Source organism: Apostichopus japonicus, chromosome 16 (genome assembly GCF_037975245.1).
Source record: "Apostichopus japonicus isolate 1M-3 chromosome 16, ASM3797524v1, whole genome shotgun sequence".
Classification (NCBI taxonomy): Eukaryota; Metazoa; Echinodermata; class Holothuroidea; order Aspidochirotida; family Stichopodidae; genus Apostichopus; species Apostichopus japonicus.
Window position 1 is genome coordinate 14,890,883 of NC_092576.1, and position 18,819 is coordinate 14,909,701.

At 35.5% G+C, this 18,819-nt stretch overlaps 1 long non-coding RNA gene across 2 annotated transcripts; it reads left to right on the top strand.

The window, feature by feature from the left end:
• Window positions 1-9,649: 9,649 nt before the first annotated feature.
• Window positions 9,650-13,658, top strand: LOC139983421 (uncharacterized). 2 transcript variants are annotated; one of them, XR_011798662.1, is made up of 3 exons: window positions 9,650-10,300; window positions 10,977-11,133; window positions 11,405-13,658. It is a non-coding gene; the product is annotated as an uncharacterized lncRNA (long non-coding RNA). The 2 variants fall into 2 exon arrangements; XR_011798663.1 differs by having other exon boundaries at window positions 11,410-13,658.
• The last annotated feature ends 5,161 nt before the right edge of the window (window positions 13,659-18,819 follow it).

The following is an 18,819-nucleotide window of genomic DNA, read 5'->3' on the forward strand; positions in this document are numbered from 1 at the left end:
CGGTACCACATGATGAATGGGAAGCGCCTATAGTTCAAGTATTGAAACCAGACGAGCCAATACGCATCTACGGAGATTAAAAGCTAACAGTTAACCAGGCAGCTGAGATTGGCAACTATCATATTCCAAAGGCGGAAGACATATTCGCAACATTCACGCGTGGAAAGAAATGTTCGAATATTGATCTTAGCCTAGCCAGGTGCATCAACAGGTACTGCTAGATGACAATATAATGCAACGGGTATTAGTAAACACACAAAAAGGGCTATACCGATTCAACATATTACATTTCTCAGTGAATACTGGAGAGCATCCTACAATGCATACCACAAGTAATATGTACTTGAATGATATATGGAGCACAGGTAGGTCAAATACATATTATATGGACACAATGAACATAGTACTCACACAATTAGAGTCGGCGGATTTAAACCCTGAAAAGAGAAAAATGTATTCTTAAGTCAGAGTCTGCTATTTATCCGGGCTATAAGATTGATGTAAATTGGTAAAACCTTACAATTGATAATATGAGAGTTGTTGAGCAAGAATGATACTGACTTAAAATAATATCTTGAGGTATTTACTTATCATTCACCTGATGTAATAGAAACATTGCCCCCCCCCCCACCCCCATCTACAGGTTATTGAACAAGTGGTGTATCTTTCAAGTGGTTACAAAGAGAACGTAGAGCATTCCAAGAATGTAAAGAAATTTCTAACTTCAGAAAGAGGTTTGACATAGTTTTGTTCTAACTGAGAATAAGTGTTAGCATATGATGCTTCACAGGAGGGTAATTCATATCACAACAAATGTTAATGGTTCTCAGCGACTCACCGGTTGTTGAGAGAACATTGTCAATATTTGATCAAACTTACTCTGGGGTAGAAATAAGGGACTAGCATGTATTCTTGAAGTAAAACGTTTTCGTGCATATATCTAAAAATAAAAATAAAATTTTAAAAATCTTAAGCATATGTGCGTGGTACATCAATATTACAGGGTCAAATATTTTTCCGTTACGTATGAGCCATTCTTTTCTAATTGTGAGGTTAATAAAACAGTTGATGAAATTGTCAATCAGTATTTTAAAAGGACAAAGAAACTTATCCAACAAGGACTCTAGCTAAATGGGCATCAATTGGGACTATTGAAGTGTCGCAAGTTATCTTCAACGTACAAAGTACGATATTTTCACAGTATACATTTGCTTATTAAGAACAGCTCCATTCTTAAACCTATTAATTATTTATCTAGATTATTTATTCAGAAAGGCTAAAGATGCAAATTGAAATTAAGTGAAAGCAGTGGTACTGATGTTACAATTAAAAGCATACGTCCAGTGACTTGCTGTTTAAAAAAAAACGTTTGTTTACTGAAGAAATACGCGCAAAAATCCACAAATAATCACAAATGTAACAACCGACCAGCCAATCTATGTGACTATGCACAGTACACTGGGTCCAACCATTTGCTGATACCACCAAGCTTTAAATATCTCTTAATATTCTCATGTGCAGTTTACGAATTATTTTAGATTTTTTTGGTAATGCTTTCGTTGTTTTTGCGATCACCCATAACATTAAAGATCGCATCTGTATGGATTTTTAAGATACATCTAAATTTGACAGTCTCCGTTACTTTGTACGGAACAGAACGTTTCTTCGGTGAAGAGTTTTGCTTTTACGAAGAGAATAATTTTTGTACAAGGTTTACACATTAATTATTACATTTTTTAGCTGTTTTGTAATAATTCCATTGTTTTATGTCCTGACTTTCCGAACTGTTCGCAAAAGTCATCAAATATTGAGGTAAAATAACCCTGTAACAAGCAACGTGTTAGTAGTTCTTGTATCAACAAACCCAATATCATCATCCGCTGGACAAAATAATCAAACGACTGGTAATCAAAGACAACCATGTAGACAATTTCCCTCCTACAAAATGAAACTAACAAAAGTGAACTCTTTTATATTTATAACTAACGTATAGTTTTTGTCTCCTTTTATTTTTCATTCTTCTTATTAGAGGTGCAGAATTAAATCATGGGGAATTAGTCTAGATATTTTTCACCGTGGCAATTAACTCAGTCACAAACTCCTTACCTACAATGTATCTGCAGGAAATCATCGATATCATATTCAAAGAACGCGCTGAGAATTTGACAGACTACAATGTTGAATGTCTTATTAACTAGAATACATGTAGCTGTATTACCTGCACTAATACTTTCTTGTTACTATTTGGTTGGTTTATGAGGATAGAACAATGAATTTGATTAAGTCTATCCACTCCAGGGAATTTGTTATAACAATACGAGAGCGTGGTGGCCAATTGGCTAAGCCTCGGACTCGTGATCCAAGGATTGCTGGTTCGATTCCTGCCTAGTTCATTGCGTTGTGTCGCTTTTATTGAAATCATTAATATAAAGATACCTTACATAAAGGTGATATATGTTTAAAAAAAAAAACTATTCGTGTACAGCTTCTCTATGTTATGTATAGGAACGTACAAATTCGTACGGTACATTTATAATGTGTTGTACAACACACCGGTCGTTTATACTCCGTGTGCTGTTATTTCTGTGTTTTTTATTCGTGCCAAATGTTAACTTGCAACTGACCCCGACTCATTGAATAACTGAGGAGGTCAAAGAAGGAATAATTGCTGTTAAACACCATGGTTTGTTTACTTGACCATCCAACATGTTTTCATGTGATTAGTTGCATTTGTAAATTAGGGCATATTTAGTTGTTAATCTCCAAACACTGCTGACTGCCAGTCAGTAAAATGCTACATATTTTGTTTCACCAACTGAATCGGTTAAAACCGACAAAATATTCATCACTCATCTCTATAATAGTTTAGATATGTTCCAGACTTGATAAATGTTGAATTTTCATACATTTAAAATTGTTTTGTAAAATGGTACAAACTTCAGCTTTCAACCTCACAGTTTAAACTTCTCCCATCTCATTTCTTATTTGTGCATATATCTTTTGCAGATATATTATTCCTTCAAATGTTCAGAGAGGGCAACTGCTGGTTCGATGCTTGCAGAGGAAGCCGTGTTAATGTGAAAGAGAAGTTTCCACTGCTGATGTAGGAAAGTTTGTTATTCACTACAGCAGGATGGCATGGAATGGAATATTATAAACTAAATGTGGAAAAAAAAGTATACATTTTTTTTTTCTGACATCAAAGCAGTGCATTGATGGACAGTTAGCTGAAGAACCAGACTGATATAAGCACATTACATAGAAATTTGATCAGTTTCGTGTAACTGGTTCATCTTAACAGATCAATTACCATTTTATGTTTGAATAGGTTATGATGAAAAGACTGCATAAGTATACATTGGAAGGGCTTGGTCCTCTCCTGTCACAAGTTAACCTCATTACCCTTAGTTAAAGAAAACATATCAATATATATTCTTCTATTTTTGCTCGGTAGGGGTATGAGCATGTGGAGTAAGATTGTTTTGTACCCTTTTATTACGTCCATAAACTCAATATAAGCAATACTGTATGGTTAAGTATTGAATGGTGGAGCAGCGGACAAATATTAGCAACTGGAACTAGAAGCGGTGGCAAGAACACTTACTTACTCACAGGCAACTGTTTTGGGCTGAATTAACGGTTTCCACTAATACTTACAGACAAGGGAGAACGAAGTCAAGTGACTTAAGACCTCCTTTCTTCGATGATATATTTTTTTCATGTTACTCATATAACGGTCAATGGAACCAAAATCAGAGATGCTCTGTCACGGGGCCATCTCAGCGCAAGGGCACTTTCTTCAACAGAATGTAAGGCCTGCCTGCACCGGACAGGATCCACCAGCTACTCGCATCAATTCGCCAAATTTGTCAAAATAAGTTAAATCTCGTCAAGATCTAGGCTAACAAAGTTTGGCCTCATGACAAGTGTGGTAGACTTGCTCCTTATTTAAGACTTTCAATTTGGCTGCTTCAAAACACTAACTGCACTATTACAAGCGATTCCAGTCTTAGGAAGATAGTGGCACTCAATTCTCACTACCTTGTTCAAGAAACTCGTAACGTCTGTTCTCATCGCTGACTGACTTCTGGCAGTCCCCGACAGTTCAGGAGACGAAATATAATCAAATGGCACTAGAAGCGGTGGCAAGAACACTTACTCACTCACAGGAAACTGTTTTGTGCCAATTACGGTTTTCACTAAGACTTACAGACAAGGGAGAACGAAGTCAATTGATTTAAGACCTCCTTCCTTGGATTCATCGGAACAATATATTTTTCCATGTAACTCACAGATGCTCTGTCACGGGGCCATCTCAGTACAACGGAGTGTTCAATATCAAACGAAACTTGCAATTCACTCTTCCGGAGATGTTGTCGACCGAACAACAACTTATTTGCATCTATGATCAATATCAACTTGACAAACTGTTACTCTTGGTCATTACACCAGCTAGTCTGGACAACAGATGGAATCGCGATCGACTGGAAAGGTATCGAATGTTATATATTCCCTCGTCCATGCCCGCATACCCTCAATGGCCGTGTGAAGTTATATCAAGCACAAAACAAGCACGATCCAATTCACTCCTGGTTTTCCTTCAGACCTTGGATCCTGTTGCTGCACAGCGTGCTCTTCGATGTCCAAAAAGTTCCACTGTTTACATATTACTTCTGCTACAGGGCATTGAGAGATTCACACATTAAGTTTCTAAACCTGACAGCCTGAACACTGTCTACTCCTCCTTCAGAGACCAGGGCGATTCGGTGAGTGATTCTGATATGGTGGCAGCGTCCAGAAGTCCCAGTATATTTGCAACTATGAATACAGTTTAGGAATGGTGCTCGTCAGTTCTGGCATCACCTAGCTCATTTCCCGTGAAACATTTTCTTTATAGCGGTATTTCAGGAGGAGAACCAGACACAATTAAGAGTTATGGATCCGCCCTCTCGTCCATTCATTAAGATTCTGAGATAGGTCGACAATTGGCAACCTTGGACCAAAGTAGCGGCAAAAAGTGTTTACCTTGACCTCTGCCAAACGCTTATTTTAAGAAACCATGTTCTTTTGTTAAGTGTTTATTGGAAATCACGGTTGGTCGTATTGAAAGTATAATTATTTGGTTAATTTCTGAAAAGCTCTCTGTCAAGGGACAACATCCTTTGTGTTTCGAGAAACCATTCCAAAAGAGAAGAAGATTGGAATAGAAGGATTCAATTCTTGATGAGGAAAACAGAGAGGAACCTTGGCCTTTGTGATCTTCAGAACCAGGTTTGTGAAGCATTGTCCCATTTATAAACACGTCTGCTTATTCATGATCAATATTAATAAAACTATCATAGATTACCATTGAGTTATAATTATTCGTGGCTAATACTAGCATCCATGAAGAGGGATTATTTTCAATATATACTTAAAAAAGAACGCTTAGTTAAAGAAAATATATCAATATATATATAGTTTCTTCTAACTTTGCTAGGTAGGGGTGCGAGCATGTGGAATAACATTGTTTTGTTCCCTTTGATTACGTCCATAAACTCATTGATTCAATATGAGCAATACTGTATGGTTAAGTATTGAATGGTGGAGCAGCGGAAGGTCGCCAGGACGGAAGTATGGGTGGCGGGACGGGATGTTGGGGGAAGATGTGTGTCTAATAGACTACTTTAGGTACTGATGTCTTTAGTCTCTGATGAAATAGTATTGGAGGAGATAGCCACTACAAGGTCAAATCAGTTCTTATTCCTGTTATCTGATAATATTTCTTATCATATATATTATATATATCATATTACAACCATACTTCAGGCATGTTGTAACCATGTCTTAACCATGTCGTTACCATGTGAAAATTATATCCAGGGTGCGTAGGTACAGTCACTGATCTTTGCACACGTACTATCAATTTTAATCTCACTCTAAAAGCTTTAATATGTGCCAGCTGTAAATGCAACCACATAATTATAGGCTGGTTGAAGGTATTTGCCTTTCATGATAATGGTGCAACAAGCTGATAATATATTTCACAATGTTGTAATAAACCGATTCATCTTTTATCCTTTCATTAGTCTTTTCCTGAATCAGTGAAACATATCACTGTATTCGTCTCTTAGGTCAAGACAGTAAAATTATTGTATTATGAACAATGTATTGGTGACACATACTGGTCTTGAACACTAAAATGGCCATTGTGGTTTGGAAATCAGTGACTCCATTCAATACTTATTTCACAGCAGGTTGTTTCTTATCAAATACACATATGTAACAGTAGAAAATAACAGAAATAAACCTTAATAGAGGATGAATTTTAATTGATGTGGAATGGTTTTGTTATCATGTTATTCGCTAATAAGGTAAATCCTGATTGTCAGGATTTCCACTATAGTATCCCTTTGCAAATGTACCCATTGTTCCACTGCACTGAGTTTCAATGGATCTGTTGATGTCTGCTTGTCAGCAGTGAGTCCAAACTAGTTCTCTTCTGGATGCATAATTAAGAATTTATAAAGCGCCCTTATCCAGAAGATGGTGTATGCTCGAAGCGCTGTACAATGTAAAACAAAAAACAAAATGAACCTTCTGATCAAAAGCAAAGTTTGAAGATATGTGTCTTTAGTCTTTCTTTAAAAGAGTCTTTCGAGGTAGTGGTATAACTATGCCGGGCCAAGGAATTCAGAGCCTTGAAGCAGACGATGCAAGGATGATTCAGTATGGTAAGACTTTGTTGTAGGTTGAAGCCTTTGGTGGAGGTCAAATAATGAAATCCCTTTAAACATGATATTGCAAGAAGGGAACTGTAACCGTCGTGTAGAGACCTAGACAAGGAAGACACCGATGCTTTGACTAGATATTTACATCTATTCAATCCGTGGAAACTACAGTATATATATATATATATATATATATATACATACATTTTCTATTAACGTTCAAATATATCACAAACTAATCGATAAATCGCAAGCAGTACAAAACATACAAAGTATCGTAAAGACTAGAAAATGCAACGCAAGCCTCAAAGACGCAAATCAAATAGTTTCTACAACCTCACATTTACATTTAAAACTCCATAATTCTCAATAGTGAAAACGTACCTATTTGGTATATTATACTCCTAACGCAAATTTGTTGACAATTAAAGGTCACACAGTATCAGTATGGGGATTACAGGCGGCCACACCTTGGCATAAGTAACATGTAAATTATACAGTCGAACTCTAGTCATACAACTAATCATACGCAGATCAAGAATGCTAATGAGCCCTTTGATCTCTCTATGCCACTTGAAGGAATGATCAAACAGCAAAAGGCATGACCTTACCTACTGAATAAAGATGAGGCATTTTCTCATTGGCCAAGAAGAAACACATTCTCTTACAGGAACCATGAATAGATCTCATATTTGGTTTTATCAAATTTAAGGAGCCAACTATTGATTTTGGTGGAGGTCAAAGGTCCCATGAAGTCAACAAATGCCAAACATTTAGTTCACACCTCTCTTAACTGTATCCTTACACAAACGCATTTTCCTAAACATATTATCGAAGGGAAGCTTGGACAGATCGTATTCGGAATGTTATTGTACCACATTGAGTACAAGAAGATTAATGCGGTGGGTAGAGGTCAATGGTCGTTTGAGTTCACCAGGGGTCAAATTTTGAAAACCCTGTTTTACATCCTGGTTTATGTATTAGCAGTTGATATGTGACTTCATAGAAATATGTCAGTTGACAAACACAGCCAGGTCTAAGTGTGTATCCCTGTATGATGAATATGAGGTATGCATCTCATCATTACATTCACAGAAACGGAAACTTAAATTGATTAGTAGGGCTCTAATTTAACTTGATAATATATCATCGTTTAATAATGTAATACGATTAAATAGTTAACGTTTGTCATATCTTAGCCATTTATATTTCACGCAATCCCTCTCTTACCGCCAAAACCCTCCACATCTAATATTAATAAACAAGTAATCATACTCATGACATCAGCTTGTCATATCTACAGTATTTTATGCTTCTTTAATTGATATCACATGACTTCTTCACCTCTTAACTCTACCTTCAGATATCTCCACCAACCTCTCTCTTCCTTCCAATGATATTGTTTAGTTGATATAACTATTTCAATGCCTTCCATCAAATATGACATTTTTTCTTCTTTAAGATCCTAAATTACTTTCAAAACAAGTAGTTCACAACTCCCTTCCACCCCCACCCCCAACCTCGTCTTCCAAACCCACATGTATATTATTAATACAAAAGTAGTCATATTTAAAAAAAAAAAAAAATACTTCCTTTCTGTGATTCCACTCATGACTAATCAAACAGTCGCGCTTTGCACAGTTGGACTTTATTATTGAGTGATGATAAACATTTGTAAAGTACGACATTGTCATAATCGAGTCGAGTCGAGAGGTGATAAACACATTGATACAATTGAATAAGCATTGAGCGACGTATACAGTTCTGTATTCTAAAATTATTCTGTACATAGAGGACACCCTTCTTAATGATAAGTATTTAATATGTGACTTCACAGAAATGTTTCGGTCAACAATAATAGCCAGATATAAGTGTGTACCCCTGTATGAGTCAGTACAATGTATTCACTGCAGCATTACATCACAGAAAGGGAAACTTCAATTGATCTGTAAGGGACCCTCATTTCACTTTATAATATATCATTGTTTATTACTTTGAGACGATTAAGTAGTCAATATATGTCATATCTAATGCATTTATATTTCACCTCTACTCCTCTCTTACCCCCACCCCAAAAACCGCCATGTCTAATATTAATAGACTAGAAGTCATACACATTAAGTCAGCTATTATATCTACAATTTGTATGCTTTCTTAAATTCATGTTACATGACCTATTCACATCTTAACTCTACCTCATATACCCCACAAGTCTCTCTCACTTCCAATGATATTGTGTATGTTGATATAACTATTTCAATGCCTTCCACCATTGAGGATGGGTTTTTTTTTCTTTAGCATTCTAAATTACTTTAAAAAAAAAAGAATTTCACACCTTCTTACCCGCCCCTCCTTCTCCAAACCCACATTTATAATATTAATATACAGGTAGTCATATTTAAATAACAACTTCCCGTCATACTAAAGGTACTCTGTCCAATTGGCAATACTTTACCCTGCAAATCCCACCCACAATCATCACCTCTCCCCCTCTGCTAAGATTATATAGTTGACATTTCTTTGAAGAAACACCCATGCCCATTTGTGCTATCCTCCCCATTCCGTCCTATCTAAACAAACAATATTACTATTAAATACTAATATCACTTACTTTTGTAGTAATATTTGAATGATGAACAGTTAATGTCATAACAATAATTATTACTCTATCAAACCCATAAGACTATACACATGGCTCATTTTTTTTATACACAATGATATTTACAGTAGGTTTCCAATAAAGCAAAGCCAGTTTGCAAAATAATTACATAAATGTACCAAAGTAGTTATAATAAACGTAGGTATTAGGCCATCAGCTGAAGGTCGAAATTCGCTTGTTTCGTTCCAGCAACTGCGGGTCTAAAATTTCTCTACAGCATTGAATACATAAATTAACTAAGATTAATGATCCAAAAGTTCTCCATGTACTTTCCTGCAGTTTGTTTGCAATTCCGCTCGAAAGATCGAACTATATTTTTTATTGCGTATGTTAAGAAACCTGCCGTTTTACGTTCAAAAGTTGTGCGCCAGTGAGATATCTGTACCATGTGATATGAATTGTCCAATGAGCCATGAGTTCTGTGTGCAATCTTTGTAGAAAACAACAAACATGGCGGCTCCCACGGGCGCTAGTCAGTCTCCGACACACGGGAATCTACAGTGCTCAGTGCATATTGAATCTGTAAAATTTGAAGCATTCAAGGCACTGACGAATAAACGATGGAATAAAGTTACTTCCTGCGCTAAAGATTGGCTTAATCTCAGCGGCGGAGACAGTGATATCGCCGTACTACTGATTACTCCATGGCCTACTACGATCAAGCGTGTGTTCAACAGCATAGTATGATGGGGTTCCACGATAAGTGTTACAGGCGGTTCATTGATAGCAAGCACATTGCTGCAAGAAAACGGACAGTTCCAGAGGAGACCCCATATGATTTTAAACGAAGAATTGACGGAAAAGATCGAGGAAACCAAGCAGAAGCTCTGGTGTATTGCCTGTTCAATTTATTATATGTGGGAAAAGAAACAATACATTACTAGGCGTTGCAAACGGGACAAGCTGCAGCAGGCAGAGACTTTCGATGGAGGTAAGCCTAAGCATACTACACGACTCTACTTGTACTTCTGTGGCATAGTTGAAGTGTTAAGAGAAGTTGCATAATGCAAGATCAGTAGCTCTTAAGGGATAGAATCTAAGTCAAAGGGCACAGTGTTGGACCTGAACATAATATAATTACTTAGTGGCATGGTCATCTGATTTGTTTTGTTATAAGGTGGTAGGAACGGAAATTTGTTTCAAATTCTCCATCTGGGGCACTAGCCTAAGTGTTAAATACAGCCTTCATAGTTTTCTTACTGTGGCCCTTTATTTGAATGATAGAGATATTATATTAGTTAGAAAGATAAGTGTAACAAAGGTGCGATAAGGTTAGGTTTGCAAGGTCTTATGGTCAGCCTGTCTAGCTTTACCAAAATGAACAAGTATCTGTCTCCTTTATTATTAGTAACAGATATAATCTACCATTGTATAATTTAAACCATAACATTAAGAGATAATGAACTGTACTGTCAAAAAAGCCTGTTTTAATTCTTTTTTGCATGACACTGGTTTGCAAAATTTGAATGTGTCTTTGTTTGTCCATAGAAGATGAGCAGATCACATGGTATATAAATAAAATTGTCTTAGTTCTTATTTGTTCAAACTTACATTTTGATCAACAGAAAATGCAAAACAATTTGCTTTTTTTATTTCATTTTATTAAGGTATTGCTTCGACAAGCAGCAGAGCGGAAAAAAGATGAGCCCAGATTTTATGAATATTAGAGGAAAAGACCGTGTTGCCATTGAAGTGAGGTACCACTCTCTATGTTGAAGAAACTAAATACAATTCTTGACAAGGAAGACATACAGATCTTGAAAGGTAAAGTACTCTCTTCAATGTGTGGTTCATTGAGTGTTCAGGGGTGGATCTAGGACTTTTGGAATATGGGGGTCCTCCCCCAAGGAAAATTAAAAAATTCTCTAAATGCTTTGAGATGCAATATCAGGTTAATCTTTCCATTGAAATTATTAAAGAAATTTGCAACATATTTCTAGCTGAATTGTAATTATATTGGTACCCCATCATAAAATGTGAGACTCAAAAATATCCAATTTCATGTTACAAGGTGTTCTGTTCATCTCCTCCTCAGAGCAGAGTTTACCACCAACAAAAGATGCTCTGATCCAGCATGTTAAGCGCTGCACCAACCAGGCTGCTATTCACAGTAGGGCATTGCAGCCAAGGATTGATGCACTCTCACCAGAGGGACATGGATGTAAACTTGAAAATGATGACCTTATAATCACTTGGATGACGAAGCCACCTGACCCAGATGTTTTGCTTCAGTGTGTCAGCAGTAGCTGTAGAGTCGGCAAATGTCTTAAAGGAAGATGTTCCTGAATGAATGCACAACTACCGTGTACAGACCTATGTAAATATAGAAATTGCAGCAACTTCCAAGAAGATGTTGAGATTGTTGATGCAGGGGAAGATGATTTGGAGGATGAACTGTGATGGTGTTAAATCTCGATATCTTAGTCTGAAATTTTAATCAAGTTTGAAGTTTGTGAAGAGGGTTAACTTTTTCAAAGTCATGTTGTCATTATTTTGTTCCCCAGAGTTTAAAGGAACCAGTAAACATGATCTTATTCATATATTCATTTTAGCATTAGTAGTTTTACGTAGATTACCCTACCTACCAGACACCTTTGATAAATATCCACATTTTCTTCAAATCACACTTTTTTTTTAGAGGGGAAGGGAGGGGGGAGGAGGGTGTTATGGGCATGCTTTACCTCTTGCATATTCACAACTACATTTACTGATGACGATGACGCAAATACCGCGTCCTGAAACCAGTCAAAGGTTTATATACTGTTGTTGGGGAACCATCGCCCCTGACCCTGTTCCAATATCACGGTTCTTTATTGTTTGCCCTAACATTTCGTTACCTGTTTTATTCATATTGTTAATATGTTCTGTGCATCTGTATAAGTTTTGACTGAAGGATATTCAAGTCTTTAGTGACTTTTATTTCATCTAATTATCTTCACCTCTACTACGGAATAGACTTTCCCTTTTCCATACCATATCTGACTTCCATGCAGTGAATTGAAGTGGATACTGTTAAGACTAGTACAACTGTCCTTGGATGAACTTTTAATCACTTATTAATTCCGCGCCGCGCCTTTTGATGAAGAACCTGTATCTTGAATCATCGCAAAGGCCCAGCTCTACTACACCATTGAGTGTATCGACCCAGTCTTAATAGATACATTACTTCTTTATATCTGGGGCTTAAGTTAACTGTCTTCGTTATTCACTTATTTGTACGATTTACCTTTATTATTCATATTATTTGTAGAATATAGAACTATTATTATTCAAAATACCATTCGAAACCTTGTCGATCTTTTCTTTTAAGCGTTAACTCCCTTGGAAACTCTTTTTGCAGGAATACGAATTATAAACATGTCGTTTCAGTAACAAGGAGAAAGTACCTAGTTTTGCAGGAGACTGTAGAAAGAGTACTAAGGTAACGGATATATACCGACTATAACTTTATTTCACATCTACAATATGCCATGACGTCTTAGTGTGCCAACTTATATATTGATTTATACAAAAGAAATAGCTCACTGGTCTTGGGGCATTGGTACATCTCATTGTAACTAGGGATTTAGCTACATGTAAAGTAGAGGGGGAGGGGGTCGCATTTGTAAAACAGTTTGGATGGGGAGTGTAACAATTATGGAGAGGAACTTTTCATTATATGTGTATATTTACGCATACATGCACAGATGAAATGCATTCATAACATAGGGGGAAAATCTAAAAATATTTGATTTATTACAAAGCATTATATCTGAGTTTATTAAAAGTGGTACATTTTTATAATTAAAACCCTTAAGTTATAATGTGCAAAAATTGTATTTCATATTTCAAAGTTGAAAATGTGATTTTTTACCATTTTGGCGAAAATGGAGGGGGGGGGGCACAACTCGTAATGCCTGAAAACAACCCACACTGACCCTTAGACCAGAATCCTCTTCCACCATTCTTGTAACCCTGACCCAACTATTATACAAAAAAAATATATCAGTCGTAATTTAACATATAAGAAAAGAGTGGTATGTATGCACCACTGTACCAAATCTAACGTTAGCTAGCACATGTGTTCCTAATACATAGCATCGTAGCACGTAATGTCTACATAACATACCCAATTTCAAGGGTTTCTTACAAAAATACTGCAGGAAATTTTTTGGAGAACTTTTGATATAATGTTTGTGATGCATTAAACTACCCAAAAATGCATTAAAAATCTAGACCCGGTGTTGCTGGAACGAAACTGATTTTACAGCCACATTTTGAGCTTCAGCTGATGGCCTATATATATCCATGTACATTATTTCACATGACATAGTATATTCAAGCTCCGACTGTTCATCATACTGATTCCTCATTGACGGTAAGCACTCACATATGTTGTCATTCCTCTGGCCATGTATGTCAATGTATTGCGTATCCCAGAGAGAGTATTTCTAGATTCAGATAATAAACGCTGCAGTAACCACAATAATTTGACGTAAGTTTGACCCTCAAACTATTTACAATCATGACGCCAGTTGCTGCAACTTCCTTAGTTATGTTGTTGATAAAGTCATCTACATTAGACGTGCATGTGTCTTCTAGATACCGAGAGTATTTTCAGAGATCCAAGATTGAGGTTGTCTTCAATAACCTGTATATGCTGTGTATTCACCTACCATGATCCTTGCTTCTGTAGAAAGTAATGAAGAAACAATAATACAAATTATGAGCTCAACTATTCTATGATATAAATATAGACTTTGATATCATTCCAACAATGTGTCTTAATTGTGAGATGAGATAAATAATTAAAGATGAGTATGTTTCACAACAACCCACGCATATAAATCCATTATTACAAATAGGCGAATAGGCACCATGTGCACAATAAGACTTGGTGGTTATTAATATTATTTGTTTAAAGCTGTTGATTTTACAAATACAGTGGAATCCAAAATGAAGTAATTGTTGAAAAGGAACAATGCTATTGTTATTTAACTTCTATAAGAATGAATCTTCGTTTCTTAAACGATAAATAACATATGTTTCCTACATTGCTGTAAACATCATTTGGGTTATTAAACATGATCCATGTTGATCCATGTTTACACGGTATGCAAAGTAATGTTTCATCTGATTGGCACCCCGGCAAGGTAATGGCTATAAAGGTATCGCCACTAACTAGGTTCTGGAAAACTCAGTAGATCCCTGGACTTGTAATCCATATACCATTGGTTTGATCTCGTTCTAGACATAAGTTTATTTGCTCCTTGTCTAAACTTAACAGTTTAAAATCGTCTAAACTTTACAAGTCAGTATCATATTGTTCGATTTACTTGTACTTAATGTATATAAAAAAGGAATCTCTCTCATGATCCCCCCCCCCTTCAAACCAGAGTTGTACTCTGCTTTACTACATCACCTTAATCCACACATTTGATTTTTACTGATATTTTTGTGATACTACATCAATTTAATCCATCCATTGTATGTTTAGCGTGGTAATGTATTAAACACATCACTTTAATCTATCTATTGTATGTTTACTGATTTTTATCTGCTACATCTCTTTAATTTAGAATGTCCTTACAATGTGTTCATTGACTTTAATTGTTCCTAACTGCTGTCTTAATCTTATTGAGTATCTCGCTCCACGCTAGGTTCACAGTACTCTGAAGAAACACTAATTACCATCATTACACATTATGACTCCAACTTTCCTATTTTCCTGTTCCTTTTGTTAGTGAGTTAAATCACTGATGTCTTCCCGTTACTACCTACTAAATACGTGGTACTTACCAGCCAATCACCAGATTCTTGATCCAGCAGATATTGTTGATCCCACTTATTGGTGTCAGAAATCCAGATCACTGAAAGGAAAGAAATTGGTATGTCAGTGAAATACTATATATTGTATACGATGAAAGAAACAGTATTAGTAAATTATTTACTAGCTAACGTTGATCAATCTAAACGAGAAACATACGTGAGGTTATATTAGAACGTGGTGTATACATGTAAGAGTGACGTCATTTGGGACTAAGCCGGTCACACTAAGGCCCGACCAATCAACGGTCATGTGAACAACCCTGTACATATACCCGCAGTTAAGATCTGACCAATCATCGGTCATTTATACAACCCCGTATATATGCCCGCAGTTAAGATCTGACCAATCAACAGTCCTTAATATAACCATGTATATATATATCCGCAGTTAAGGTCTGACCAATAAACGGTCAAACATACAACCCCTTATACAGTATATACCCGCAGTTAGGATCTGACCAATATATATATATATATATATATATATATATATATATTTATATATATATATATATATATATATATATATATATATATATATATATATATATATATATGTATATACTGTATATCCAACCTCTTGTTTCGGCCCTACCGTCCTATGTGCATGACACTACGGATTTCATCCGGAAAATTGGGGAAATAAAACATATTCTACCCATCTTTATGATATGGGCCCATTGCGACGCAAATTTTAAAAGTAAAACTCTTCATTGATGACAAAAACTCGTTTCATCACACAATCAAGTTAACTGCAGATTTTTCTTGACATGACGTTCACTTACTGGACACACTGTGACCCTACAAAATGGTTTACTCAAAACAGACTTGTTTAATGAACCCACGAACAAGCACATCTACCTTTACCAAGCAGTTGCCATCCACGTCACTGTATCAGAAATATTCCGTACAGTCAAGCGTTGCGCATTCGACGCATTTGCTCTCGCACTAAAGAACTATCACAACACCTCAGTCCTAAACAGACAGTATTCTCGGGGTACTATTGGAATGCCATCAAAAAGGCCAAAAGCAAACCCCGTACCAAAACATTGACGTACAAAACTCGTCAAACCAGTTCCAAAAGGGGTAACATTAGTTACTGAATTCCACCCTGGTCTCCCACCACTGGCTAATATCATTCAGAAGAATTTTCACCTACTTCAAAGCACCGAACGCCTAACATCAGTTTTCTCTGATTATAATATTATGCTATATTTGATATGCTATATTGTATAACTTATGTTATAAATGTTATGCTACACCATATTATGCTATGTTGCGTTATGTTATGACATACCATATTATAATATTATGATATATTTGCTATGCTATACTGTATAATTTATGCTATAAATGTTATGCTACACCATATTATGCTATGTTGCGTTATGTTATGACATACCATATTATAATATTATGCTATATTTGCTATGCTATACTGTAGAACTTATGTTATAAATGTTATGCTACACCATATTATGCTATGTTGCGTTATGTTATGACATACCATATTATAATATTATGCTATATTTGCTATGCTATACTGTATAACTTATGTTATAAATGTTATGCTACACCATATTATGTTTTGTTTTGCGTCTTTGTATGTTTTCAATAACCATATCCAGGTTCTCTTGGGTTTTGAGACAATGACTCCCGGTTCCGCTTAGGTTTTAATACTCACACAAAAGCTATTCGTGATTATTTTGCAGGACTCCCAGTTTCCGAACATTTCAAATCTTCATAGTCATTCTCTCAAAAGCCTGAAATGTATTTTAATTGCCTCAAAATTCAAATCCACTACTGAGCGTAAACGTAAAGAAATCGATTGGATCTTTCGTATTAAGTCTCACATCACCGGCCCCAACAAAGACTTGGGAGCCCTTAACAACTATCAGTTCTACAAGCATATGTAATCCGTTCTTTGCTCCTTAATCCGCTTCCTGTATAGTCATGGTTTATTTGGTTTTTAATTCCATCATTGCAACTTACACTTATCTAGCGTCATACTTTCATTGTGTTACATTTTGTACTTTTCATTCGACTGCCAAGTATTGCTGACGAAGGTCCCAGGGGACCGAAAATTCCAATATATTTTCTAAAACTTACTCCTTATTTGTCAATTATGAGTCATATCTTATTTCTCTGGTTTTCTCTAATAATATTTTCCTTTTGGAGTTAACGTGGATTTTCGTTTTGATATATATATATATATATATATATTTATATATAACGATATATGTATATATATATAACGATATATATATAACGATATATATATATATATATATATCTATATATATATATATATATATATATATATTATATTGCGATATATATATATATTTATATATAACGATATATGTATATATATATATAACGATATATATATATAACGATATATATATATATATATATATATATATATATATATATATTATATTGCGATATATATATATATATATATATATATATATATATATATATATATATATATATATATATATATATATATATATTTAATTTCATGTTATAGTTCAGTTTTAAATAGAATGAAATACAACATATTATATGATCCTTATATAGTTCCCTTATTATCTCAAGTTATCAATGAGAAATTTTTAACAACATTTATTCAATTTGAGTATAGGGATTGAATTTGTTATAAATATGGGAAATGGCATTAAACTCCAGCAACGTTTGATGAAATCATCACAAACGTATGATATATGCATGTAAACTCACTGGTTTTTGCATTCCTCCCTCTGGCCAATACGTTTAACGTTATTTCTTTGCTAAATCAACATATCTTAACTATAGGTTTGATTAGTTCAGGTTGTGAACTTGTTTTACAGTGATCATTTTATATATTTAACTACTTAAAGGTAGTCAGTATAGGCCCCAAATTAGAGGACACTATAATTGCTAGAAGTTTTCAAAAAGTACTTTCCTGGAACTATTTACTCTCCAAATAATTCTCAGACATTTTTAACGAACACACAAGGTGACTGAATGTCCCAGTGAGGAAAGTTTCATCAATGATTGTAATTAAAAAAAAAGTTAAAGAAGTTTGACCAAATGTTACCATTTTTGAATATCCAGCATATTTGGGGCCAATACAGCATACCTTCTTGTATGTATGTATTTTAGATCTTCCTGCAAGCAGGAACTCGCGAAGAAGCTAACTTGGCTTATCAAAGCCGCAAGCTGACCGAGGAAGTCAGTCTCTAAGATTCATACTTAACGTCCATGATTCTAAATTGTCAATTTTCAACAACTCTGTAACTGGACGACGTACATTAATCTTGGAGTGACTCGAACTACGGACCTTATGATTGGAAGGCACCGGTGTGACAGAGAATAGTGTCCGGGCGTCTCACGGACACTATTCCACGGGAATTGTGTCCGTAGGAAACTTTCTCGGGGGGAATTGTGTCCGGCGGACATTATTATCTGTCCGAACGGACACTATTAACTAAGAAAAAACGTCCATGTGTGGTGATTTTCTGTCCGCGCGGACAGGATGAGAAAATAGCACGGACAAATGTGTCCTACAAGCTCTTCTGCATGGAAACGTAGTGCAAAAACATCAGGACAGCAAGGCTTCTTTGGAGTATGCCTTTTCATCTTGCATTTCTTAAT